Source organism: Pogona vitticeps, chromosome 1 (assembly GCF_051106095.1).
Source record: "Pogona vitticeps strain Pit_001003342236 chromosome 1, PviZW2.1, whole genome shotgun sequence".
NCBI lineage: Eukaryota > Metazoa > Chordata > Lepidosauria > Squamata > Agamidae > Pogona > Pogona vitticeps.
In genome coordinates, this window is record NC_135783.1 from 239174125 (window position 1) to 239201552 (window position 27428).

At 41.3% G+C, this 27428-nt stretch overlaps 1 protein-coding gene across 1 annotated transcript in view; it reads right to left on the bottom strand.

Annotated features, from left to right (window-relative positions):
- The window catches only part of IGFBP2 (insulin like growth factor binding protein 2), an 85174-nt gene that overhangs the window by 11351 nt on the left and 46395 nt on the right, over positions 1-27428 (bottom strand). The window lies entirely within an intron of this gene.

Sequence of the window (27428 nt, forward strand, 5' to 3'; positions counted from 1 at the left end):
TGGTGCCTTTTTTGCACATGATGTCAGAGGTATTTAATAATGGCCTTGTTTTAAATCAGAACCCACACATGTCTCAACCACAGGAGATAATTTGGCAAAGAATGCAGAACGTATTGTCCCATTTGTGCTACAAAGGGGGGGGGGGGAGAAGTATCTCAAAAAGGCCAAGTGCTTAGCCTTTTAGCCACATCATCATCCCGTCTCTCAACTCCTTTTAGGAGCAGCTCAAGATCCAGTGGGCCAAATTCTATGGTTGACCCGACAGCCTCAGGTGTGGCATCAAAGCAGCATCTGGTCTAAACAGGGTGAAATGGGGACACGTGAAGGGACAAGGAAAATAACTCAAGGAGCTTAGGACGCCCAGTATGGAAAATTGCACAACCCCCCAAAAAAGAAAAAGCAACTGGGCAAGAAACCTTGCCAGGAGAAGAACCCCCCCCTCCCCATGAATGTAACAAAGCACTCTCTGTATTGTTTATAAGCAAAATAATTATCCCAACTGTTGTGTAACTGAAACCAAATATACAAGATTTTTAAAAACTCAGACTAAGCAAGAGCAATCAAAGGGTTCCATTCTTGCCACAAGACCTCTTCAGCTTCAAGCCCCGACACACAAAAGATGAACTTAACCCTGCGTGAGCTTTCCAGCTGCAAAACCGTAAGAAAGCCCTGGAAGAAGAGAACGGCAGGTCACAGCTGAGCTAAATGGCTTGCCAGACTTCATGAACATTTCTGGCACCGTATGAAAATGCCTTTCCTTTTTGGCAATTTTATTAGCAGTCAATGGTGTTTTTTAAACTACTTTTTGGAAAAATTGTTCTTACAGTTATCCTAGGAACATCATCAAGTCTAACCAGCTATGTACTGTCGTGACATCCTCCAGGCATAACCCCCGATTGCAGGCCACCATCCATGTGTCCAATTCAAGAAGGCAAAGCAGTAGAAAAAAGGGTCTCAAAAGCAACTCTCTTTTACAACATTCCCACAATCCTGAGTGTTTTATCAGGAAGCATTTCCATTCCACTGAGTTTGTGGCCGAAAAGATTAGAACTTGTGAACAACTGGCATAATCTTAATTACCACACATTTAGCTTAGGCCTCACAAAAATGTAACAGAGGCCACACAGTAGTCCTTGGCAGCCGGGTCTGACTGCAGCAGAGTTCAATGGAGTTTGGATTCGTTGCTGCATTCAGATGGGGCCGACCGCAATTCAGACTTTTTACAAGTCCTTCTACATTTGAGTCAGCAGTACAAATTGGGTGCCAACATCTGACCTCAGCCTGCCTTGTCCCTGATGCTGGTGCAGGAACAGGGCACTGTTAAGTTCTTGCTATGTGTGACATTAACAATATTTGTCAAGAAACTGGAAAATGAGGGGATGATGGTTTCAGTTGCCTTTAAAATGCATGCTTGTTGGCAGATTCTCAATGCTTTTTCTGGCCTATGCGAAAACAATCATAAATAAAAGTCACAGAAGCAGCGAACAGTTAAATAGACTTACTGAGATTTTCACAAATGGCGCAACTTCATCACTCAGGATGGGGCACTGAAGATGTTGAGTAAGAGCCCCAATTCTCCCCAATGTGTTGCTGGAACACAGCATTGGTGCAAACTCTGTCTTTGGGAAGAGAGCTGCCACTGCCTTTGGATGTCATGTAGCAACACTCATAGGGAGGGGCAGGAGGAGGAAGATGGAGGCAGAGACAGCCTATGCAGTATTTTCTGGTCATCCTTCCCATAATATATCGGCTCCAAGGCCACTCAGGCTCAAGCTCTGTTGAAATCGGCAGATGAGACATGGCCACACCATGGACAGCTTCCTTCCTTCCAACCCAAGTTCATGAAGCTCTTTGTTCAAAGCCAGGTCTCTTGCCAAAACTAATGGTTTGCCCTGCTGTCACAATCTGCAGATCCAACCCGTCCTCCCCCACTAACCTACTCCCTCTATTGCCGTCTTTAGCAGCTATTATCCTAAAAAGGTAAAGGAAAAACAGTGGCACTTTAAAGCCATGGATTCTGCCATTGTTGCCTGGCTGGTTTTGTCTGTAGCTCTTCTCAGGGCTTTAACGTTCAAATGGTCCTACTGCACAAAAGCTGCAAAACAGGATCTCAAGGCTGGTCCTACAGCCCAGAGAGCATTTCAGATACGGGGCACAAAATTACCCCCACCTCTTCCTTTCCCTGATACATTTTCCTCCATCTTTGTACGGCCTTTTCAGCATAACTGTGTGAGCAGGGAAGGGACTGCTAAGTAAGAGGATGAACAGTATGTTCCAACGGGTGGTTGCTTAGCAAGTTCTCTTATTGTCCTGGACTGCTGCTGGCATGGGTGTGATCCAAATGGGCATCCAGTGGCCTCCGTTGGCTGTAACCTTCCCCAGGAAGTGCTTTCAAGGCCTTCAAAAGCACACGGAAACAGCAGCTTGACAATCTCTCTTCAGCACGAGCGAGTCCAGCTTTAGCCCTACTTACCCATTTTGCTTTATTTCCAACACTGAGAAGGTACGTCCTGGGGTGGGGGAGTGAAACAATGAACTCATTCTTTCCCATCTGCCCTTTGGGGTTGATGTGAAGCTGTCCTCACCCTTTATTCAATTTCTAATCCAGAATAAGTGTCCCGGCTTGCTATGGCAGTGCCTCCTCACACTCATTGAAAAAGACACAGCAAAACTGTTGTTTTGTTTCAGTCCACCTGTAGATTTTGTAATGTGTGTAGTGTCTAAAAGCAAGCATTGGTATCCCTGCACCTCTGTGTTGTACGGATTTCACAGTCAGAGGGTATGAACTTCCAACACGCATATCAAGGTTGTCAACATTGCCAACATAGGCTGACAGCAGACAGCCAATTCTTGGAATAAACATATTAACAGTTAAGAAGTTAGGAACAGAGTTTCCCAAACTTTCAGCAATAGAATTTGACCTCAGGAACCCATAGCTGAATATTTTAGAATAGGTTTTGGGAAAGACAGCATAGAGTACAGCCAGGAGTCTGACTTTCCACTAAAAAAATAAAAAATAAAAACCAGAGAGGAAAGAACACATGTAATTTTTTTTTTCAAAAGATGAAAAATAACAGAAACACAAAAATTTCAAAGAGCCCCACCCTGCCCTTCAGAGCTGTTTGCATGTCCATCTTTGATTTTGTCCATTTTACCTTGTCAGTTAGTCTGGCTTCAAATGAAATGTACTGTATTTAAATATTATTAGCTTTGAAACCACATCACTCTTTTCCACTGTCTATTTTCCAGACAGTGGTTCCACCCAGGGCGTTCCTTCCCCCATTTTCCTCTCCCCATTTAATTGTGCATTTTTTAAGTCTGCCTCTCTTTAAAGGTCACATGCAACTATTGCTATCCAATCCTAAGTAACCCAGATCAAACAAACGTCATCCATTGAGAGGATGCTGTACAGAAAATGATGATAATCGTTTATGTGAGCTGAAGTTAAAAGGGGTATCTGCAGGGATGTTGACAAGTCTTTGGGTCCAAGGCCCAAGTCTGAGTACAAATCTGTGATACCAAGTCCCAAGTCCGAATCTTTGGTATTGAGTCCAAAGCCCCAAGTCCAAGTCCCTATTAAAAACCAGCTTTCCCCCCCCCCAGAAAAAATAGAGGGTGTGTGGGTTCCAAGTTGAGAATTGAGTCCCAGTCATTGAAAAAACAAAACAAAATGGAGTTGAGTCACCAGTGCTATCTAAGTCTGACTTAACAACAAGACCCACAACTTAAGTCCCCACTCCTGGCTATCTGTATTCTAACTCATGCTGCTAAAATGACTTCTGTAAAATGAGCTCTGGCCTCTAATGCAAAATTAGTCATTTTGACAATATCAGTTTTCATGTACCTTACACTTTTGGTGAGGAATCATGCAACGTATCAGCAACATCTGGTTATGATGCAGAGAGAGGTGTCTATAGATTTCAGGGAACATGAATGTGCAATAAAGATGCTGAAATAATAACAAACTTGCATGCACTAACACTGGGTATCAGCAGGAAGGGGCTTTTACAGCCTGTTGTAATTGTCCTTTGTTATTGACTTGATTGGTAGAATTCTTTTCTCACCTCTGACATTTGAAGCAAGCCCCTGCCCCTCTTCCTGTTTGTTTGCTTGCTTCCATTGTCTTCGTTGTTGTTCGCTTTTCTTCTTCTGCTGACCTCTGACTAGACAAAAAGCATGGGAGACTCTTCCACATGGGGGAGGCTACATTTCCCCCTTCTTTTATCTGTCTGATGTAAACCACAAAATGGTTTTTGTTGTTTGTTAAGTCGTGTCCGACTCTTCGTGACCCCACGGACCAGAGCATGCCAGGCCCTCCTGCCTTCCACTGCCTCCCAGAGAATATGGGTCAAATTCATGTTGGTAGCTTTGATGACACTGTCCAACTATCTCGTCCTCTGTCATCCCCTTCTTCTCTTGCCTTCACACTTTCCCAACACAAATTCCCAAATACTGTATACTTTTTTATATTTTAAATGCATCTAGAGCAGAGAAATTCAGCAGTTTGGGCCAGCACCCACACAGGTAGGGTGCCACTAGCTTCCCTACCCTGCCTCCTTCACATGATCGCCCACTCACTGGCAGCAGCACGCTTCCCTCTTGCCTCCTCTGTGTGATTACCCACTCACCAGGAGCAGCACACACTTGGGTTATTACTTATTTTCACAAGACTAGGTCACCAGAGTTTCTCTTTTAATTCTCTTGCTATTAAGCTTGTTTGCAAGCTTTCCATTCATTGGAGTAATGACCTAATGCTCTATAATTGCTGCATATACAACACGGGAAACTCAAACATTGTAATTAACATCATAGTGAATTCTTGTAATTTTTTTAAAAAAAACATCCAATTTTTTCCCTTATCTGTGTGCATCTTATGGAAGGTGCTCCATGGCTGCATTGTTAGACTCAGCCACAGGAAGCAAACAGGCACAAAACCGCAACATGATGTTTCATTTAAACTATGCAATTCAGATGGCCCACAACTGTGACCCACTGTTCAATTAATAATTCTGTGCAGTTTCACTAAATCCCCAGAGAGTCTGAGGGCTCTAGATCTGCATCTTGATTTCAGATATTCTGAATGTGATTTCTGCAGCATTCCTCAAGTTCCAGCACAGCATGAACCAACTGTCAGGATACAGCTTCAGTGAGCTGTGGGACATGCCTGGAACTTTGACATAAGTCAAAACTTTTCAGGCCATTCCCAATGTTAAGCAGAATACAATAGTGGCAGTGAGAGGAACGGTTGAGTTCTACTGTTGTAATCAAAGCTATGCAATTTAGAAGGAAGTGTAGGGAGGCAGACTATATAGAACTGACAAGAATACTTCAGGTCCTACAAGTGAAGCATCCATGAAAAAAAACACCACACTTGCGATGTAGTAGTGTTGCCAGTTTTTATCATGCAGAAGCAATGCAGAGGAGTGCAGAACCTCAATCTATTATTCTAATTGACATAAAATGCACACATCCAAGGACTGAGCAGCAAGATAGGAATGAGTCTTGACTTGCAGTCCTTTCTACCTGTCCCAAGAGCTTCATGTCATAGTAGGGCTTGTAGGTAGACTTCTCATAATCTTTCTGGCTCCTGATGGTTTAGCTGCCTTAAGGCCACCGTGAGTCAGAGATTAGGTTCAGTACTGTGTACCCCACTTGCAGTTGCCATCTCCTACTTTATTCTTTGAGCGTTATCCACTCCTTGCTCTGCCTGGTTCAGTAATCACCACATGAACAGTGTGTTCCTTGAAGAATTCTTTGAGATCAATGAACAAACACAATTAATTTTGGAAACTGGGATTGAAATGCAATTGGGCGGAAACCCATCATCAGATGTGTTATCCAATAACTTGCAGAGAGGCATCAGATATTTTTTTAAAAAAAACATCAAAGCTTTTCAAATGATAGTTTAAAAAGCCAATGTAGGCCTGCCTATCTTGGCCAATATCTCTATTCCTATCAGTTGTGTTGAAGATTGGGTTCTGTCCATTTCCCCCCTCTTTTTTTCAATACTCAATATCTACTTCTTTCAAAGTAAGGTCTACTAAATACAATGGGATTTCACTTCTGAACAGACCTGTGCAGGATGGTGGTATAAAGCACACTGCCCACCAAAAATAAAATAAGGCACCATTAATAATGCAATGTTCCTTTCTTCCACTCCTTCACGTTCCACAGCTAAACATCAAGGAAACTAGAAATATGATACAGAGTGGAAAGAATGCCCTGTAACCATAATCACTTCCTTTTCATGATGTTCTCACACTCTCAACATCACCCTGAAGATTTCCCCCATTTTCAAAGGCCAGAGCTGATTGATGTGATCACCCCAGGACAGGAGAATTTAATGTTAGATAGAGAAAATAAGACATCCCTAATGTTTATGCTTAAGGAACAGCAGAAGTGTCACTAGCAATTTTTAAAAAACCCAATGGTATTTAAAGCCACCGTGCAACCACTTCTTTCTTTCCAAGAGAGTCAGAGTCTCTCTAAAGATCATGGGCAGCTGCTAGCAGAATTAAAAGCCCCATCCACTTCCTTTCTATTTGGTATATTTTGCTTGTGTGGTTTGTGCAATACTGTTTTGCTTGTTCAACTATTGATCGGCAATGAAACACTATTTCTTTCTCAGAAGCTCTGCTGCTTCCTGGAAAATCAATTTTTAAAAAAATCATAAAAATCCAAATTTTGAAATTTAAATGGAATTTTAAAATTTTAATTTGGATTTTTTTACATTAATGTAGTTAGGGTTTTTTTTTGCCCAACTAGGGATTATAAAATGTAATTCTATAGTATGAGACAATGAATTCATATAAATCTTTCTACCTTCCTAATTTAATAATAAGGTCCAAAGGGGCCTCAATCTTACAGGGTTCAGATGGCTTTTGTACAGATCATTATATGTAATTTTTTACATCTCTCCTAATAGTCTAGTACAGTAGAAAAAAATTGAAGTTTTCAAACTGGCTTTGTGCCCTACATATTAAGAACAATATATGGTGATGAGAAATAACAAATCTGATCAGCCTAATTTTTCCAACACTATCAGAAATAGTTCCTTGTGCTCTCTTTCATTTCTCAATATGATATCATGTTGGAAATTCATGAAAGCCCTATTCGAATCTACGGGATGGATTTGAACAGTTTCATTGAATGATGCAACCCCTTTAGAGCAGCAAACCTAGCTACTCTTTGTCTCTACCCTCCTGTAGATAAAACCAGGTCCTTGACTCTCTCTGTCTAGGTGCACACTTCCAGACTCTGGATAAATTAATGAGTAGAGGATTATTGAAAGTGGAGTCAGTCTGGACAAGGAGATTGTGAAAATAAGGTATTAAAGTTCTAGCAAGCAATAGTTCACTTTAAAGGGCGGAATCATGCATGAAACTGAGTCTACGTAATGATTTAAATGGAATCCATACAGGTTCATCTTATAGACTTTGATCTGTGTGCTTATTATATACTCCTTTGTATCATTTTTCTTTTAAATACCCATCCTTTTTTTAATCAGGTGAACTCCAGATTCCTTATAAAACATATAGTTTGGGTTATAAATGTTATAGAGTTAAAGCATCCAGATCATCCAAAGAAAAAACAACGTGTTATAAAATATAACCATAAACAGGGCATAACATTAAAATAGCAGACCACAGATTGTTCAGCCAAGTGCTTTCTTGAGCAGCCATTCTTGAACCAAGTGCCCAGGAAAGCACAATGTCAGGATTAGTATTTTATAAGGGTCAAATTACTGCAGAAGAGATTTGCTTCCAATCCTTGCCATGTTATCTCACAGAACTGAGGAATCTGGAACAGGGATATAGAGTTTGAATGAAGCATTAGTGGAGGAATGTATAAAAGCGGGTGGTCTTTTTCCTTTCACTTCCCATTTACTTATTGCTCTGAGTTTGAGGCTTATGAAGTTTGGGAGACTTAGTCATTGTAGAATCTCCTTTCCCAATGACATGTCTGAGTACAGTATTAAAGCTAGCGCTGTGCCAGGAACAGGTCAGAATCTCTCTTTAAGGACACCCCTCCTCCTTTCCCTAGTAATATGTGTGGGGCATTTATTTCCCAACTACTAATTCCATTACAATAAGAAAAACCTTGTGGCACCATGAGGACAACATTTTTTTTTTAAAAAAATTATTTTCCAAGAATCTGGAAAACCTTTGCCCAAAAAGATATGTTGACCTTTTTGGATCAACATATCATATACCATAACATATAAGATATGTTGATCTTTTTGGACTCTCTGTTTTTATTGCAAGACACTAACACCCTTACATCTATGATAATTATGTAGACCTTTGCTAAGGGATGAGGTGTAGTGGGGAGGGGCAGAGGTTCAATGTTTTAAAAACCATTTGTCATTGAGATCAATACATTAAAATCACTTTTGATTAATTTAAAAGATTCCCTGAGAAAACAGATTTTGTGGAAGTATTTTGTTGTTGTATGTTTGTATTGTAAGAAAAAAAAGAAATAAGCAGGGTACCAACTGAATGAGGCAAAGTTTTTTTGACTGTGTTAGCATTTCAGGAGGGGAGAACAGATCTTGTATTTGTTTTCAGGCTCTGCCCAACCATAACAGAAGTTTTCACACTCACTTTCTTCCAAGGCTGAAGGAAGTCACCCACTGGATTCACAGTCCTCTCAGAGAGAGAAGCACTGCATAGGGGCCATCTATAGATACATCCTATCACTTTGAGGGGAGGTGTCATATGATAGTTTCTCTTCATCTATATATATCCTGCATTTAGTGTAAATGATTTTGTAATTGGTTGCCAGAAAATGGCAATCTGATTGCTGAAACATACATCTTTAAGGAAATCCCTTAAATGGGGAAATGGGTTCTCTTAGTATCTAGTCTGACCCCAAGACATACTTAAGAACTAGTTCAGATTCTTTACATAACATTCATTCCTTGCAATCGGAGTACTGTACAAAACTGGTAAAGGTAATATATGCATGTGTACACACACACACACACACACACACACACACACACACACACACACACACACACACACACACACACACACACACACACATGCAGGCCTATATACAATGGGGACATTAAGATGGGTGCACCCTGCCTACATGCCTCTTTCCACGTAAAAAGGTATCCTTCACATACTCATTTAGCGTGTCATTCATCCACATAATAAACAGTATGAGATTTTTTTTAAAATAAATAAATAGCAAGTGTGAAGAGAGTAATCTAGACTGGGATGAGGCAGAAGGACAGGGGAGTTTTAATTGTTTGCCCTCTATTACAATCCTAATATCTCCACAGAAGTGGAGATAATGAGGGTCCACGCACTGATCTGCCACAGTTGTGGGCTCTGCAATCCTGTCCCATGACTCTGGAGCTCATGATGGATTAGCCACTCCTGGCAGGAAGCAGGATGACAAGCCTCTCTGCCAAGTCGGAGAGTGGTTTGCCAATCCTGAGCTTCACAACAGTGATAAGACGGGATTGCGGAGCCCACAGCAGTGGCGGATCAGTGAATGGACCGTCCAACACCATGGGGCAAAACTCTCGTTATCTCCACCTGTGTAGGGGTATTCATATTCATATACGAATACCCCATCTCTAATCCCAAACTACACTGAGGTGATAGCAGGAATAGAACCTTCAATCTGCAGCTGAGGGCAAAGATTTATAACCACCATAACCTCTCATTAGGATCACAAAACTGGATCTTGTTTCCCATGTTTAAATTTCTCTCCATGAGAACAATCTCCCTTACCACACCCAGGATCACCAGATCCATTTGGTTTTCAGCCTTTCAGCAAAAAACCATGACTTTCGTTGATCTTCCTTGCAATGTTTGGAGAATAACACACAGTTGTACATTAAAACTGAGAAGGAAATGATGAACTACCACCACCTTTCAGGCTATATGAACCACAGCTTGAAATATCTGGAGAATATTGATACATTTATACATTTAAGCCCTGAACTTTTCTCAGAGATAGGAAGTGATGCTTCCCTATGGCCTTGTCACCAAAATGTAAAGGACTCTTCCATTCTCTTCATTGCTCTCAGAACACAACCTTCATCTCCACTCTCAGGTGTAAAGAATAAACACTTCTGCTGAGCAAGGCCAAACCTCTTAAGAGCAAAAGCACTGAATATAACTTGTTTGCCTTGCTCCAGGTAGTAGAAACAATTCTGACTTGTGAACACCTGCAGCTATTATATATAATTTCATAGCTCCTAAAAATAAATCTGAGTTCCAAAACATGCTTGCAATCTTTCAACTGCCCTCAGTTAAGAAGCAGCAGCAGCTGTGTTGTGTATACCTTTTGCAGCCACCACCATTAAATCTGCTAGTACAGTATTTCAAAAACAGGTATGCCTGGTTCAATTGTACTTTTGGGTTTGTAGCTGCTATATTTCCATATGCTGCACAGGTTCTTTTTCTTCTTCACAGAAACTGTAACCTGAGCTGAAGTGACAATGTCAAGATAGGATTGTGATTTGTTTAGATGTCCTTGACAGGCAAGGAAGTCAACAGCAGCAAATCCCAGATCTCTGGTAACGGGGCCAGATGGTGATAGCTAGTGTCCACTGTGGTTGATAGGCTAGAATGTACAACAACTGATGATGGGCTCAATTGACACAAAAGTGAGTACAGCGATGCCTCGCTTTACGATTGCCCTGCATTACGACGAAACAGCTTAATGACGATCTTTTTGCGATCGCAATTGCAATCGCAAAACGATGGTCTAAATGGGGAAATTTTGCTTTGCGATGATCGGTTCCCTGCTTCGGGAACTGATTCTTCGCAAAATGACATTTTTGAACAGCTGATCGGCTGTTTCAAAATGGCCACCAGGTGATTAAAATGGCTCCCTGCTGTGTTTAGGGACGGATTCCTCGCTATAAGGCAGCGAAAATGGCTGCCGTATGGAAGATCTTCACTGGACGGTGAGTTTTTACCCCATTGGAACGCATTGAATGGGTTTCAATGCGTTTCAATTGGGTTTTTATTTTCTCTTTACGATGTTTTCGCTTAATGGCAATTTTCCTGGAATGGATTACAGTGGGGTCTTGACTTGAGAACTTAATCCGTATTGGAAGGCGGTTCTCAAGTCAAAAAGTTCTCAGGTCAAATCTGCATTTCCCATAGGAATGCATTGAGAACCATTTGATCCGTATCTGCTCTTTTCCGTCCATAGAAACTAATGGGAAGCTGCTATTCCGCCTTCGACCACTAGAGGGGGATATTTTGTTTCTTTTTTTCTTGGGTCAAGAAAGGTTCAGGGAAGGCAGGGAAAATACAGTCCAGGCAGTACCAGGCAGTCTGAAGACTCCCAATCCACTCTCTAAACGCTGGGAGGAGTGAGGAAGCAGACAGGCACCCTTTTCACTGGCCAACAGTTAACTGAAAGTTCACATTTTGCACTTTCCCTGCCTCCCACGTGGGTTTTTTTCAGTTCTTAACTCAAATCTAAGTACTTAAGTCAAGTCAATATTTTTCTATGAGAGTGGTTCTTAAGTCAAAATGTTCTTAACTCAAGCCGTTCTTAAGTCAAGACCCCACTGTATCATTGTTAAGCGAGGCACCACTGTATTCACATACATATACACAGTGGGAAGGAAGCACTCACACACATATTTTCTCCCTCTCCTCCCACATGCACTGGTCCTCTGCCCCTTGGTAAAGACATAGGCAGGAGTGGAACTGTCTGAGGGCAGGCTAAGGAGGGAAAACACCCCAGTTGCCCTAACGGATGAGCTGTCACTAAGGAAAGGATGAGGAAATCCATTCAGCCGAGATGCTGAAGAATCCCTGCTAGCTGGAGCAGCCAGGTTAGATGGGCTGATGGTTTCTCTCAAGCAATACCATATATTTAAATGCCACCTAGTTCCCCACCTGCATCTGAACACAGAGACACATCTCTATCATTAAGCTATGGTGGCTTCATAAATGCAAGCTGCAGCCTTCAAATAACTAGATCAAATTACATGCTCTTTGGTGGTTGCAGCTCATCCCGGCAAATTACAGGAGACAATGGAGCACAGTAAAGTCTTGTCAGCAAATGAAGAGGTTCATACTGAATGGGGGGGGGGGGGGACGAGCAGCAGAGTCTTAAGCTAGCAGGCAGTGCAATTTGCTTGGATGTAAATTGCATAGAAAAATCATCCACAGGATTGTACTATCCATTCTATGTAAAATCCTCAGTAATCTTTGGGGGCATTGTCACTGAATAATATCAACAAATTTGACATTCAAATGCTAAAACAAGTTAATCAGTGACTACCTACAAACAGAATAAAAAATAACAATGTGGTTATTATAGGGATTCAAAATAGGCAGGAAGCAACAATTTTTCGTCACCAAAAATACTTTGTTAACATTTATGTACTAGAAAGGCAGAAATTTAAGCAGTGATAAAATTATAACAAGGCAACTTCAACAAGAATTATAACAACAGAGCCTTGCAGCAGTTTAAAAACTAATGGGTTTATTTGACCTGAGCTGTCATGAACTGTAGACCATTCCTGAGACGCAATTAATGAGGTGGCCTACACTCCATGAAAGCACATGCTAAATAAACTTTGCCAGTTTCCAAAGTGCCACAAGACTCTTTGTTGTTTTTAATGCAACAGATGAACAGGGCTATCCCCTTCTCAAAACTTGAGAAATACTGGCTAGAACCCAGTAGTAAGTCACAACTAGAGTAGGCTTATTAAATCAGTGAGATTTACATATGTGTTGACTTACCAAATTCCTACTGATTCCATTAGTTATGATTTCCTACTGGATTTGAGCTTTTGTCTCTAGTGTATCAACTACTAAGTACTTTTTTTTCAAAAGGAAGAGAAATTTTCTTTTAAAAGAAACAATTTTTGTAGAGTAAAACATCAAAGAACTTGGTCTAACACAAATATTTGAAGAGGATGTGGAATATGAGCAGTGGAGTATTGTTTCTTCCTCAACAGCCCTATTGCTCTGAGGGTTTCTTCACCTTACGCACTTCAGTCTGCATGCTGAATTGTCAATGTAACACGTCATGAGCAATTTATAAATAATACTAAATTCCTGCTACTTTGGGGAACCATTGAGGGCGGAGAATCTGCTCCTGCCCTGCCTTGCCATCTGATGTTCATTGCTAGGACTGCTAACTCTTGATGTGATGGCCATCTTGTGTAGTTATGCCCAGCATAACAGCAGACCTTTTGACAATGAACAGCCTCAGTAAAGCACTCACTTCACACACAACAAGCAATGGCTACAGTGATTTCTTAACCTGAGGCAATTCACCTCCCAGAGTTACACCTGCTAGCATTATATTGGCATAACTACAGAAGAGGACCATAACACTGCCCGAGATCACATAGGCTGGCTCTTTTCCTACAAACTCCTGATGCCCGACTCTGCACCTGAGACCTAACTCAATGAGCTACCTGGCAAGCTTTATGGTTCCCCTTTAAATTCATCACCACAAATACTTTTAGAGAATAGCCTGCATCATAGGACAATTTCAAAAGGCTACTATAATGGCTATCAATCTCTGCCAGCTTGGCCAACTCAGAATACACTGGGAAGGAATGAAGTTGCAAACATCACCAAAACAGGCAGGACAGCAGCCAAAAATATGGGACAGAAAAAGATGCAACCTACGTGGCCCCATTTGCTCTGTGCCTCTCATTCATCTCATATCAGTCACTCCCTATGCTAAGTTTCAAGTAGTCTGAGCAGTGTATTTCATTACTGCAATCTGAATTTCACACACCTCTCTATCATGTTGCGGAAAATTGCAACACACCCATTGCTGGGCTCTGGGCCAAGCCTCCTTCCATTAAATACAAAAAACAAAACCCTCAAGCAATGCTTCCAAATGTTCTGCCCATTACACAACATGGGAAAGCCTCTGGCAGAGGTGGCAGGCACAGAAAGGGTGCCAGACCGCAAGGAGAAGACCAGGGTCTGCCCGCTGACTGCCTGATAGAGTAGCTTGGCTGTTAAATCAGCTGGAGACAAAAGATGGGGTGATAAATGGAAAGCATTCAATAAACCTAAGCAAATGTCTGCATTGCAGTTGGAAACCAACATCCTTCAAACCACAGCCTATTGATCCACCTGTCAGCCAAACCCCCAATGGCATTATCTTCCTCACTGGTTCTGTAACCCTCTTGAAAAATACTTGCCGCACACCCATCCACATTCACATCCACACCATGCCCAGTCTGGCAAGGCACTTCTGTTTCAAGAGTATCCCTGTCTGGCAAATTGTTGAACTTTTAATACAGGGTAAAATAAAAAACAAAAAACTATCCAGTTGCAATTTGTCATTATTGTTATAGAAATGTAACTCAAAGTTGATTCTCCTTCTCTTATTCCTGACACCCTGAGGCACATCTGGGTGGAGATGTTAGAGAAGGGCTTCTTAAGGGCTACCCCAAGACTGCAGAACTCCCTCCCAAAGGAAGCCAAACCAGCTCCTTCCCTGTTTTCCTTCTGCCACTTGTCTTATTCAAGCAGACTTTTTGCTGCAGACCAGTTGCTGAGGAAAGGACTGGCTGGGCATTGTGTTTTACTTAATATTGAATTCTGAGTTTTCGGTTGTTTTTAATTACAACTTTAACTCAAATCAATTAATTGCATGGTTCTCTTCTAAAACATACTGTGCACCCTCCCCTGGTATAAGAAAAGAAACTTTCATTTTTATTGAAATCAGAGGGGGTTGGTACAGCCCACTGATGGCTCTGAGAATCCAAAAAAGGGACTTCCTATCCCCTTTGTCTAGTCCCTGACATAGACAGCAAATGGCCAAAAGTCATCCCTAGCTTTGTCATTGATCAGAACATGCATTCAGGTTTGCCCAGCCATCTCCATCTCCTTCTCTCTCACACACGCAAGTACACTCCCCACTGCTGCCTATGGCTCAATGCAATTGCTTTGATTTCTGTGCTCTCCATGAAAATATAGGAGATGTAATGAGCTCATGCACTTCAACATTTATCCTTGTTGATTTATATTTGGTCAGCCAGTTTTTTTGGGGGGGATACTGTTTTGAAATAGAATAATGAGATATAAATATTTCAGAATAAATAAATGTTACCTGGGGTAACAATGGGCAGCACTTGCTCCTTTTCCTGTTTATATGTAGTTTGAGCCTCATTTTCTACATGAAAATGATCAAGAGTTCATTGAAGCTTGTAACTGACATATTGCCCGTTATCAGTTAAAATTGCCTACATGAACCACCAAAGAAGGAAACTTTTAATAAATGAAAAGGTATTTCGGAGGGTGATCTGCAAATTTTTCCTCTGTGCTATGTGATCCACCCTTCCTCCATCATCTACGAGCAGCTAGACCTCAGACCCATCTAGGGAGTAGTTATCACAGAACTATGGAAGCACTACAGTTGATGTCATATCTTCCTGGCTAAAGAAGATAGAGGGAAGGAAAGATGATGTACTCATGGCAGCTAACTACTGCTTGTACTTTTGCTTCTCACCCAGTCTTGCGCTATGCATGAGTCACAAATGGCTAACACCAGTGGGACTGGATGGATGGGTAATAAACATTTTTGTGGGTAATAATGTGGGTATACATTTAGAAGGCTGAGATTTCAGAGGGGCCATAACTCAGTGGAAGGGCATGTGCTTTTCAGGATGCAGAAGGTTGCAGGTTCAATCTCTAGTTAAAAGGATCAAATAGTTGTGTCGTGAAAAACTTCTGCTTAAGACCCTGGGAACATCCTGCCCGTCATAACTCACTTCAACCTCAACTATGGCAACAATCACAGGAGACATAAAAATGTGGTGGTTAAACTAACTCTACATGGAATGAGGTGCATTTTCTTTTTTTTAAAAATCATCCTCATTAAAGGATAAGTTATATTACTGGAGAAGTAATCTTCTAAAAATTCCTTTGAAGCCAAAGTTGCATATTGAATGCAAAATGAAATTACCCCCTTTTCCATCATGTATTCTGCCTGAAAACCGTTTTTAGAGTCTCTCTCCAAAACAGTGCACAATCTGCATAAAATCTGCATATACTAATTTAACTAGATGCCTGCTCAGAAATAATTACTGTACCTTAAATAGAAACATAATGGCATGCATCATAGTGGCGAAAAGCTGTGATCAAGTATCCTCTGCGCTTGCTTAGACTGATATTCACTGCTTCTTAAAAGAAACATACTTTGCTCTTCCCTTGGACACTTTTTGTCCAAAGGCATATTAAAATGGTTGTTGTGGGTTTTTCGGGCTCTTTGGCCGTGTTCTGAAGGTTGTTCTTCCTAACGTTTCGCCAGTCTCTGTGGCCGGCATCTTCAGAGGCACATTAAAATATTATATTACAAAATAATTATGGTATAAAATAATAATATTACAAAATCATTACAAAAAAAAAGTTTAGTCACACCCCAGGCCCTACCCCAGTCACCAGGCCACTGTAGAACAAAGTGGTGATAGAAGTTGCTTTCTACTACCATACGTATATGCCACCAGCAGTAACCGACTCTGCTCACAAACTGAGTTCAATTTCAGGTAGCCAGCTCAACCTTTCATCCTTCCAAGGTAAGTTAATTGAGTACCCAGCTTGGGGGATGGGGCGCATGTATAGCTTGCATAATTAAATGGCAGATTGCCCACAGACAGCATTAAGCGCTATGGGGTGGCATATATGCAGCACACTTTGCTTTTTTACTTTGTTTTTCACAGTTAGAGAGAAGGGGGCAGGGCTCGATCCCTGACAAATGACAGATATAAAGGAGGCCCTGCCAGAGGAGTGGGGAAAGGAACAAGAGAAAAGCCTTCTGAAAGAAGAAGTGAGACATCAGACACAACCTGAGAAAGAGAAGAAAGAAGGAAAGGCCTTGAAGAACTGGAGAGAACAGATCAGATGGCCGAAGAGGAGATTTGTGCCGGCACCCGAGATGAATGGGTGGGGGCTTATTGGGCAGAGGATTCCCTGGAAGAAGAGGCAAAATCCCCAGGAAAGTGGGATTACTGTATATTTATTATTAAAACGGCAGTGGGTAGTGGAGTCCTAGTGCAACGGCAACTTCTGAAGGGAGACGGGAAAACCACAAGCACTCAAAAGCTCCTTTCCACCCATCTCACTGGTGGGAGTGTGAGCAGAAGGCTGCTAGGAAGGCAGGAGAGGCAACCAATTCACAGGCTTAGCACTGGAAGAAAATATAACAGGAGTGGCACCTCATGGAGAAGTCAGAGGAGCACCATTACTGGAAAGGACATTTTTCCTCTGACTCCTCTCACTGCAGGTGTATTGACCTTCATTGTTAGGAGTACAGGGCATGAGGCTATACAAACTCTGGGGCTAAGGAGCCCAGTGGAGAGACGTGGGCTCTGCAATTGCCCTTTCTCTTCCTCTGTGAGCAGAATTCGAGGACCAGAGACTTTGCAAACAGACTCTGGGCCCGCCGTGTTAACCCAGCCCAGAAAAGGGGGATTGAACTCAGAATCACTTGATCTTTTAACCTCCTCCTAAGTTCAGTAAGCCCCGTTGTGTTTCCAACTACCAGTCTACAGTATATGGATGTACGAATGGAAGAGGGAGGCCCCACTGACCCAATTGGTACTTGTGGGGTTCACAACAGCATTTTTGCAGAAAGTGCACTGGGTTTTTTCTACAACCCGTTGTAATATGGGTTTGGCTAAACACAAACATACCACCTTCTAGGAGGTCAGAATTTTTAACCATGTAGCCCTTTGTGGTACAACTGGAAAGGTTACTTTCTGGACTCTTGTCTCCCATAATCCTCCAGCCAGCATGGCCACAAGCTCTGGTGGCTCTCCTTCTCAAGAGAGGGCTTTCTCCTCACCTCCTTCCTGATTCTATGAAACAGACATGCCAGGGACCAAACATGGAATCTTTCCCATGCTAGCCCATGTGCTTAAACCAATGGTTCTCAAGGTGGGGTCCCCAGATGTTCTTGGACTGTGATTCCCAGAAGACTTCACCACTTGCTGTGCTGGCCAGGATTTCTGGGAGTTGCAGTCCAAGAACATCTGAGGACCCAAGTTCGAGAACCACTGCTTTAGAGCCACCATAAATGTGCACAGGAAAGAAGTAAGACAATGACGCCCTCCTATTTGAGGATAACTTTGGTATCTTTCCTCATACTAACAGTCCTACACAGAAATTCCCTTCGTATTACCCCTTCCAAAACACACCCTCATTTTGCCCAATTCTGCCAGTGCCTACGTGGGGAATCCCCACTGACTTTGAGGCTCCAGAAAGGAGGAGATGTGAAATGAGCTAATCCTGTTTCTCATGAATAAATCTTATGTGTGATGTTATTAACGAAACAAAAACTAATTCAAAGCAGAGTACTGAGGAGGCCCAGCTTGATTCCATGGACATAATGACGTAACCCGCGAACTGTCTCCGCATGCAAGGACCACTCTTTCCAATCAGCCTCTGTGACTGGACAGAGCAGATTATTTTGCCCTTGTCACATTTACCCAGGAGGCCGTCAAACTAGGCAGCAGATCAAACTCTCTGCTCCAAGAAGTTTTCCACTCTGCTGCTGGAGGCAATTTCCAAGAGACATTGTCAAGACTGACAGGCTTAAATTCTGTCACGCCTCCAGCCTGAGCTCTTATGAAGAGCAGAAGGAGAAAGAAAGAAAAGAGCTGCGTCAGGTTGAGGACAACACACAGAAGAACGCAAGCAGAGGCACGTCAGCAGTCCTTGCGGGGAGAGAGGGAAGGGAGAGGTTGCAACATAGTCTTCATGATGCTTTGCAGCTAAGAGTTTAACACTGGTTACTGCTTCCTTTGAAAAGGAGCTGACAAGGAAATTGGTTTAAAAGCTTAATAGCACACACGGAACAGATGACAAATGAGCAGTTCTCATACTTCTAGACACTGTGAGCACCAACCTGACGCAAAATCATACATGCTGAAATCTGCTGAATATCATATGCTTAGGTGAGCATAATTCAACTCCTGGATTTCCAGGTGTCGCTGGATCCAGCTCCCATAATTTCCCATCATCGGCTAAAGCAGATGGGAATTGGAGTCCCTCAGCATCTAAAGGGCCACAGGTTACCTACCCCTAGCTCAATGAAACTGTAAAGATCTCTGTACATTTTCCAAATTTCATAGTATGTCTTCTCTTTATATTAACAGTTATTAAAATATGTTCTATATTTTAAATAACGAGTTTTTTAAAAAGTCATCTTATATTACTGTACATGCCACAATGGTTTAATTTTTAAGTTTCCTGACTACAGCGTTTATATAATTTTATTTTCTTATATATGATATTTAAAGCTCACAAAGTTGAAGCTGAAATTAAGCCTCCAGCTACTATTATCCTGATTTTCAGGAGGAGAGATCCAATCTGTTTATAGAAGTCCCAAACAACCAAGTCATCAGATATTTTCAGAAGGGTCTCTTAAAGAAGGAACATGCCAAAAGGATGCACCAAAACCAATCTCCACGTTACCAGCATTTCTGGTTTTGAGATCATTCTACCAAACAGAACAGGTTGTGGGAGAAATTAAATGCCATAATGTAGAAATTCTTATTTTAGGATGTGAAAAATTCCATGACTTATTTTAAAAAACATCAAGCAGCATCAATCTGAAAGTTACTAAAGAAGTCACATGTGAAACAAAAACATATATTTTATCATTAAAATCAGCCTCCATGCTAAGGGACTGAAAAGCAGCCAAAGTTTTTTTCTCTGTCCTCAAAAGGGGGAGGGGATTTTCCCCCTTTTTTCTCATCTCTTTTTCTATTTTTTCATTTTATATTGTATATCTGTTTGTAGTTGGTAGATTTATATGTTCAAAATGAATGAATGAATGAATGAATGAATGAATGAATGAATGAATGAATGAATCAATCAATCAATCAATCAATCAATCAATCAATCAATCAATCAATCAATCAATCAATCAAAGCAGCCAATGTGGACATCAATTTCCAAAACATTGGAATGGGTGGGGGGTCGGGTGGGCAGGCTGGAAGAGAAATCCAGGAACTCAGAAGCCAGTCAAAGTAATGTCTATTCCAAATGAATTGGCGGAAAGCACTATTAAGCAAGAAATTAGTATTAAAAGGACATTAGAGACAGGTACATTCTATGACAAATGAATAGTTGTACAGTGGTGCCTCGCTTAATGAGGATAATCTGTTCCAGCGAAATCGCTGTAGAGCGAAATCCTCGTTAAGAGAAATAAAAAATCCCATTGAAACACATTGAAAACCTGTTCAATGTGTTCCAATGGGCTGAAAACTCACCGTCCAGTGAAGATTCTCCATAGGGGCAGCCATTTTCGGTGCCTGTAAAGCGAGGAATCCGTCCAAAAACGCAGCGGGGAGCCATTTTACACAGTGGGTGGCCATTTTGAAGCCGCCGATCAGCTGTTATGAAAACATTGTCAAGCGAAAAATCAGTTCCCGAAGCAGGGAACCGATCGTCGGGAAGCGAAAATTGCCTATTAAAACATCGTTTTGCAATCGCAAAAGCAATAGCAAAACAGTCATCGTATAGCGGTTTCATCGTTTAACGAGGCAATTGTTAAGTGAGGCACCACTGTATTTAAGTCCACCAACTATGTACAGTGAACATAGTCAACATGTTTAATGTTATGTGTGAAGTACTGTACATGTGCAGAAATGAACCTCTCTGCTCTTTCATCATCTTTTACACCACCAGACTGTTGTGGAGATACAGAGAGAAGATGAAATCATCATCTTCATCATCTTAGAACTACAGAGCTGGAAGGCACTCTATGGAACATTGCATCCAGTTCTTGTCCAAGAAGCACAGTGGAGAATCCAACTCCCAACCTCTGGCTCTGCAGCCAGATATCTAAACCACTGAGCTATCCAGCAGCTCTTAATAAACTTAGAACTGCAGGGCTGCAAGGGACTCTACAGATAATCAAGTCAAACCCCTGTCAAGGAAGTACAGCGGGGAATCCAACTCCCAACCTCTGGCTACGCAGCTAGATACCTAAACTGTAAGCCATGCTGAAGAATTTCCTTCAGAAAGAAAGGTGGCATTAAAATCAAAAATTTAAAAGGCCTTACTCTACGGAGACCTGACACATTTCTTTTTGTTACCTGCTGATAATTATTTGTTCATAATTTTTTCCCCTCAAGTTAAGCATGCTTTCAGTAGAATTCTTGGTATGACAAGGAGCTGGCGAAGTCATACTGCATAAATACTGCAACAGATGTAGTAATCTGTAGCTGCTTATGATTTTTGATATCTTACTCAAACTATCATGATGGCAATTTTGCTCACACAGGATTGTTCACACTGAAATTAAGAACTTTTGCCGAGACCTTGAGATTAGGAAAAAGAAACCAGAGGCCTAAAACAGCTGTATAACTTCTGTGCTATGATTAATGAGCATGTTACATAAAAACGGGCACCATAACTAAATGGTAAGGGTAGAATGACTGTGATTAACAAAGATGCCTCATGTTGTCCTGCTCCTGTATTGCAAGGGTTGCTAGTAAGCGGATTCCTGACTCCCTGTTGGTATCAGTAGCTGGCAAGGTGGTTTAAACACTAAGGGGGGGCCCTTTGTGCACCCTTCAATTTTTCTAGGTTAGAAGGTCTCGAGGTGATTTGCAGTAGATACTGTATAAAAGGGCGAATCCATAATAGTTTCACAACACAAAGTAGAAATGGAAGTCAAAATGCAAAAAGAATTCCTTCCCACTGATTGATTATGTAAGGCAATAAAATGATGCATGATGTGTAGAAAGCAGATAGAACTCTCCCCTCTTCTCTCATGGTAGCAGAGCCAGGAGTCATTCAGTGAAATTGAATGATGAATGATTCAGAGCAGAGAAAACAAAGTATTTCTTCACATAGTGGCTGACATCTTGTTGCTTAGCATAGTGAGTCAAAACAAGAGTAAATCCATTGAATCAATGGAATTTATGGAGGACATGACTCATCAAATCCCCACTGATTCATTGGGCCTACTTGAGTGCAGACAGAGTAATGGGATTTCAGCCAGAGTGTAAAACTACAGAGTACCACTGGCCCATGTCATTTTGCTACCTGAGACAATCAGTAAATGGCAACACCCTCTCTATAAGTCAAAGATAATCTAAACTAGACAAGATATTCTGCTGCACAAGAAAAAGCAAACCCCACAATATCTCTTTCCTTTTCTAGTAGTTGAAATAACCTCAACACAACAAATTAAATAATTAACAATTTGTGGCTTGATCATAACAACAACAATGTGATATGTCTGTTTTTTATACTGCCTCTCTGGCTGTCAAGGCCACTCTGGTGGTTTACAAAATTAAACAAATACAACATAATGAACAGCAATTTAAAACAATTAACACAATAATTATAAAGATCAAACTAAACGCATATACACCTACAAAATTAACTAAATATAATTTAGAAAAATATGAAGGCAAGGCAGAAGAACTGATAGTATAAATGTTAAAACAGCCACTGGATTAAGATGTTATAAGGTCTGGAAAGACCTATCTGAAACACCATGTTTTCAGCAATCATTTAAACATTCCCAGTGAAAAGAGCCAGGTGAATTCTGGAAGGGGGATTGTTCCAAAGATGGGGAGCAACTGCCGAGAAGCCTGGTTTTTGGTCTTCTCTTTCCAGGCCTCACTTGGGCTGGGAAGATTGTGTAGAATGGGCAGATCAAATTGGGAGGAGGCGGCATGTCAGGTATCGAGGTCCCAAACCATTTAGTTCTCACTCTAAGCCAAGCATCGAATCCACTACTGTATAACTATAAAATTTCGTTTAGACGAAGACTAGTTCTTGGAGGATAAGGCTATCTGTTGCCAGTAGAGATGGGTGCGAACTATGGTTCAGAGGTTTATGCTGGTTTGTATATGTGGCACCACAGAACTGGGATACACAGAAGAGCCCCCTTGGCAGATCTTAATGCTTGGATGAGTGGATACAGAGTAGCCTTTCCTCAGACATGAGGCTCCCAAGCTCTTTAAAGCTTTAAACTGCATCACTAACATCTTGAAATGGCAACCAGTCAAGTCCCTTCAGAACTAGTGTTCTTGTGTAGCACTCTTAATAGCGGTCTAGTTGCCATCTTTTGATCTTGCTTCTGCTTCTGTGTCATCCTCAAGGGCAAATCCTACATCCAGTATCAAAGAGTGTATGCCCCTGTAGAGCTGTTGCTGAGGAACATGACTGGAAGGGTCCTACCATGCTCATGTCCTGCTTGTGGGCTTCCCAGAAGCATCTAGCTGGCCACTGTAGGAACAGAATGCTAAGTGGGATAAATCTTTGGTCTGGTCCAGGTAAAACAACCCTTAACATTTTGTGTCAATTGCTTCAACCCAACCTTTAATTTTCCTTCCTAGCAATAGTTTCCTTTGATGAGTTCTGTGTCCTAGAAAACTGCTTGTTCCCGGAGGTGAATAATAACTTTTCCATAAGTGTGGGCAGCATTCAGGTAAATTTTTTAGGAATAATGACAGTGCATTTGCAATGAAAAGAACACTGATTTAAGAACTATAAGCTGCTGTGACCATGTCAATTATATCACGTTGAAATGGGGGTGATATTCATGCTAAAGTCTTAAAAGCAGGGATATCAATCAATTGAGAAGGACATATTACTTTAAACTCTTATTCAGCCCTTCTTTTCCATGTGAAAACAGTAACTGTGCAATTGTAGATTGTACCCAAATTATGTTGTTCATTTATTTATATATTTACAAAAGGTCACACAGAATTTGTGCAGAGTTTACATATAAGAACTGTGGTCTTTGACAGTTATGCAAAACTTCAGTTGGTTCACTGGCTATGTATGAAGTTTCAATTTTTGTGGGAGCAGAAGGGGATACTGATGACATCTGAGGACAGTGTCTGACTAGCAATGACCAGTCTCCCATTAATTAAATACACACTTAATGACACTTTAAGAGGATATGGTTATATTATTGGCTTTAAGCTGCTGAATCCTGAGCCAACTGACCCAGAGTGAGTTGATCCAAGGCCAACGACATACTCTTGCGAATTCTTACACTATTATTTTGATGAAAACAAAAGAACAGACTTTTGAAGTCCATAAAGGAAAAAAATAACAACGAATGGCATGGGAAGGAGAAGACCATAGGAAGAGAGAAAGATGGCAAACTAGAAAATAAAGAGTAGAAACATGAAGGGGATAGGATCATATACAGGATAAATGAATAATGTATTGTTGAAAGGGACCAGGAGTGTATCCTAAAACTGAAACCGATGCAGACAACTGGCTGAAATGCAAAAAAAAAATAAGAAACCTTGCCATTCATGCCAACCCATAGTTGAAGTGTCATGTTTGTCCTTCAGTGGCTTCCCCTGTCAACACTTATTTTATTTATTTTATTTTATTTTATTTATTTAATTTATATGCTGCCCACACTACCCAAGGGTCTCTGGGCAGCTTACAACAATTAAAATACAATAAAAATTCGTAACAATTAACATACAATTAAAAATATATACAATTGCCATCAGGACCCACAGCTAATATTATTTCAATTAAAAGCCTTCTGGAACAGGAAGGTTTTGACCTGGCGCTGAAATGTTCATCAGTGTCGGCGCCAGACGAATCTCAGTCGGGAGGGCATTCCATAGTCTGGGGGCAGCTGCCAAAAAGGCCCTTTGTCTACAAGCCGTCGCTCTTACTTCCTTACTTCTCCCTTCCCCTCCAAAATATGGTCCTGCAAACTTGTCTCTTTACAAAAGAAATGGTACAATGAGATTTCAGCCATTTGTTCTGTAAAGAGACTCCTTTGCGGGACCATCTGACAGGAGATGGGAGATAAATATAACTTATGGGAGATAACTATGACCATCCAGATGCTGTTCCACAGCAATTCTCATCAGCTCTGTGGTGGGGAAACCCAGGAGTTACAATCTAACAACGTCTCGAAGTTTGTAGTTTGCCTACCCCTCAATTTTTTATACCTATAAGGTTTTCCTTCCTCCTTACCAGTGTAAGCAGTATCACTGCTGGAGCTGAGAAGAAATGATAGCTGAGACTTCTCAGCAGTATTGAGACACCCTTTATTTTTTTTTATTTCTGGTTCTAACAGAGGTCTTCTTTTCCAAAGCCATCTTGAGGCAGGGAACAAGGACCACTTCTTATTAATGCTGCTGGTAGCTTCTGCGCACAAATTCAGAAACGAACGAGGGAGGCTGAGGTGCCAGGCAACCAAGTGAACTGGGACAAGAATTTACCATAGAAAGCAATTTCACTTTGGCTAACATTTGCTTTCTCGAGGACCTCAAGAATTTGCAACTGTAGTTGTTGCTCACATGGAGAATACTCAATCAAACCCATGCAGAAGAATGGCTTCCCAAGGATCGACATTGTCTCTAAAGCCTGTCAATGGGGAAAGTGACTCAGTAGAAGTCTACTTGAGCTGGCAAACAAAAGGCATGGGAGGAAACTGTGACAAATTAAACATTCAGCATGGATTGCGTAATGGCATGAATAATTCTTTTCAGACTAAAGAGGCTTCAGCAAAAGAGATGTAGCTTGCTACGGTCCCCAAGACCTCAACTAGGAAACAGAAGTTCTTAGACACTGTTTTAAATGAAACACTTCCTAACATTGTTAAGATCTCACAGTGGAGTGATATATTATAAAAGGCTACCTTGCTCACTTATCTGTGACTTTTATTTGCATTTTGTGGGAAGAAAACCAGGCCTTTTTGGAATGACTAATAATGTAATATTTAACTGTTTCATTGTTTGGAAGAAAGCACAGAGATTGCATATGTGACTATTTTGGAATAGAGCTTTTAGTAACATAAATGAATGGTAAAAGACCTCAGAGCTAAGGGACCAAATGAGGCGTATTCCCACTTTCCAGCTACTGTTCTGTCACTTTCCCATTGGCCTGGCAAATTTATCTCAAGCTGCCAGTTCCAAGGCTGAGTCACAATCACTTACATGATTCAAAAGAATTTTCAGCAGAGAGGGTTAAAAAATAGAATAGCAGGTGAGCCAGCAAGCACTGGCTGTCCTATTCTGAGCTGGGTGAATAAAAATCAATGATTTTTTTTTTAAAAAAATCATATTGATTTAAATAATGATTTAAATTTTTTAAATGATTTTCTTATTTAAATTGTCAAAAAAATCCAATTAAAAAAATAGATCATGATTTTTTTAGGGCCGAAATGGACACAACATGCAATACCACGTCTTATTTCCAACTAATTATCCTGTGCCCTGTCCACAGTCATACCCAAATACAGTGGTGCCTCGCTTTACGATCACTTCGTAAAATGACGAAATCGCATAACGATGAACTTTTTGCGATCGCTTTTGCGATCGCAAAATGATGTTTCCTATAGGGGAATTTCGCTTTGCGATGATCGGTTCCCTGCTTCGGGAACCAATTTTTCACAAAATGACGATTTTCCAACAGCTTTCAAAATGGCCACCGGGAAAATAAAATGGCTCCCCGCTGTGTTTAGGGATGGATTCCTCGCAAGACAGGCAACGAAAATGGCCGCCCTATGGAGGATCTTCGCTGGATGGTGAGTTATAAGCCCATCGGAACGCATTAAACATGTTTTAATGCGTCTCTATGGGCTTTTTAATTTCGCTTTACGATGTTTTCGTTCTACAGCGATTTCACTGGAACGAATTGACATCGTAATGCAAGGCGCCACTGTAATTGATGCAGATAGAACTACAGCAAGCAAATGCAATATGAGGACAGAACCAGCCACTGGGCTGCTGATATTCTACCTGCAGCGAGTGCAGTTCCTGATCCTACAAGCTGGGATAAACTTTACCTACCAGGTTTCTCTGCCAGTCACGCAGATGCTGCTTCCATCCTCATGAGCAAGGTACAGTTAATGCATCAGTTTAATATTTTCCAGCCATTCACCTGGTTAACAGCCCTGAGCCTTCTGCTCGTTAAAAGGAACCAAGTCTCCCCTCCCCAGCTGCTGCCACTGTCTTTATGAGGCAAGTCTGCAAGGTAAAAAGCAGTGCTGAGATAAACTAGTTTTGAGGTAAAAACAAGCCAAATGTTCAGAAGCCCACTCACACTGAACATTTGGTCAACTTCCCTTGTACTCATGATATTGGTCCAGCATCCACATAATGCGGGGATGAAACTGGTGTTAACAGAATCAAAGATGGGCAGGAAACTTTGCTGCTCATGTTTTGTTTATACAACATGGGGTGGTGGTGTATTTTTTTGTTCCGCTTTACCCTGATTTGCTCCAGCACTGCTGCTGATCAATGCCCTTTGTGGGTGCAGATCCTTAGATACATTTCCCCATGAGTGTTTCCCTGCTAGTCAGTCACCACTCCCTCTGCACCCGCGAATGGGTAAAACAAGAAGGAAAGGAGAAAAGGGTGAAGCAGGCTGGAGAAAAGAGGGAAAAATAGGGAGTAATCTATGTTCAGAATGAGATGTCAGGGAGCAATCCCAGTATAGCCAGCAGCAAATACT